This window comes from Petromyzon marinus, unplaced genomic scaffold, assembly GCF_048934315.1.
Source record: "Petromyzon marinus isolate PM22_M1 ecotype Great Lakes invasive population unplaced genomic scaffold, UKy_Petmar_22M1.pri1.0 PM_G_Scaffold_52, whole genome shotgun sequence".
Classification (NCBI taxonomy): Eukaryota; Metazoa; Chordata; class Hyperoartia; order Petromyzontiformes; family Petromyzontidae; genus Petromyzon; species Petromyzon marinus.
Window position 1 is genome coordinate 65001 of NW_027423005.1, and position 2500 is coordinate 67500.

The window sequence follows — 2500 nt, forward strand, 5'->3', positions numbered from 1 at the left end:
AAGCAGCGTCGTTAGTAGAGAACTGGTGTTTTAGTGTCTCTGAGTACAGTCGTTTAGCCTCTCTCACCGCTTTGCTAAACCTGTTCTTCGACTCCTTGAATCTGTCTCTATCCCCACTCCTAAACGCTTCCTCCTTCTCCAACCTCAACCTTTTGAGCTTTGCTGAGAACCAGGGCTTGTTGTTGTTAAAGTTCACCCTGGTACGTGTTGGGATACAGCAGTCCTCACAGAAGCTGATGTACACAGCCTCTGTGAGTTCATCCAGACTATTGGTAGCAGTCGTGAACATATCCCAGTCAGTACAGTCTAAGCACGCCCGCAAATCTTCCACAGCCTCACTGGTCCACTGTTTAGATGTCCTCACAGCAGGTTTACAGAGTTTTAGTTGCTGCCTGTATGCACGAATCAGGTGGACCAAGGGAGTTCTGTGCGAGCCGAACAGCCCCGTGACCCACAAGAGAAACATCCCCGCCAAATTCGAGCGTTTGACGGGGTCTATCCGTGAAAAAATATTCACGTTTTTGAGTGCACATGCATTTCTGCTGCAAATGCCTCTGGAAGTTTCATGCCGTTCGTATGCCAATTGTGGCAACACGAAAATGACCCGTTTTCCCATTCCGAGGGATTTCTGTGCGACCCTAACAGCCCCGTGAGCCACAAGAGACACATCCCCGCCAATTTCTAGCGTTTCACGGGGTCTATCCGTGAAAAATATAGACGTTTTTGAGTGCACATGCATTTCTGCTGCAGATGCCTCTGGAAGTTTCATGCCGTTCGTACGCAATGTGGCAACACGAAAATGACCCCTTTTCCCATTCCGAGGGATTTCTGTGCGACCCTAACTAACAGCGCCCGTGAGCCACAAGAGAGACATCCCCGCCAATTTATAGCGTTTCACGGGGTCTATCCGTGAAAAATATAGACGTTTTTGAGTGCACATGCATTCCTGCTGCAAATGCCTCTGGAAGTTTCATGCCGTTCCTATGCAATGTGGCCACACAAAAATGACCCGTTTTCCCATTCCGAGGCATTTCTGTGCGACCCTAACAGCCCCGTGAGCCACAAGAGAGACATCCCCGCCAACTTCTAGCGTTTGACGGGGTCTATGCGTGAAAAATATTAAAATTTTTGAGTGCACGTGCCTTTCTGCTGCAAATGCCTCTGGAAGTTTCATGGCGTTCCTATGCAATGTGGCAACACGAAAATGACCCCTTTTCCCATTCCGAGGGAGTTCTGTGCCACCCTAACAGCCCCGTGAGCCACAAGAGACACATCCCCGCCAATTTCTAGCGTTTCACGGGGTCTATCCGTGAAACATATAGAAGTTTTTGAGTGCACATGCATTCCTGCTGCAAATGCCTCTGGAAGTTTCATGCGGTTCGTACGCAATGTGGCAACACGAAAATGACCCGTTTTCCCATTCCCAGGGATTTCTGTGCGACCCGAACAGCCCCGTGAGCCACAAGAGACACATCCCCGCCAATTTCTAGCGTTTCACGGGGTCTATCCGTGAAAAATATAAAAAAAATTTTGACTGCACATGCATTTCTGCTGCAAATGCCTCTGGAAGTTGCATGCGGTTCGCATGCAATGTGGCGACACGAAAATGACCCGTTTTCCCATTCCGAGGGATTTCTGTGCCACCCTAACAGCCCCGTGAGCCACAAGAGAGACATCCCCGCCAATTTCTAGCGTATCACGGGGTCTATCCGTGAGAAATATTCACTTTTTTGAGTGCACATGCATTCCTGCTGCAAATGCCTCTGGAAGTTTCATGCGGTTCGTATGCAATGTGGCGACACGAAAATGACCCGTTTTCCCATTCCGAGGGATTTCTGTGCCACCCTAACAGCCCCGTGAGCCACAAGAGAGACATCCCCGCCCACTTCTAGCGTTTCACGGGGTCTCTCCGTGAAAAATATCACATTTTTTGAGTGCACATGCATTCCTGCTGCAAATGCCTCTGGAAGTTTCATGCGGTTCGCATGCAATGTGGCGACACGAAAATGACCCGTTTTTTCCCATTCCGAGGGATTTCTGTGCCACCCTAACAGCCCCGTGAGCCACAAGAGACACATCCCCGCCAATTTCTAGCGTTTCACGGGGTCTATCCGTGAAAAATATTCAATTTTTTGACTGCACATGCATTTCTGCTGCAAATGCCTCTGGAAGTTTCATGCGGTTCGCATGCAATGTGGCGACACGAAAATGACCCGTTTTCCCATTCCGAGGGATTTCTGTGCCACCCTAACAGCCCCGTGAGCCACAAGAGAGACATCGCCGCCAATTTCTAGCGTTTCACGGGGTCTATCCGTGAAAAATATTCACTTTTTTGACTGCACATGCATTCCTGCTGCAAATGCCTCTGGAAGTTTCATGCCGTTCGCATGCAATGTGGCAACACGAAAATGACCCGTTTTCCCATTCCGAGGGATTTCTGTGCCACCCTAACAGCCCCGTGAGCCACAAGAGACACATCCCCGCCAATTTCTAGCGTTTC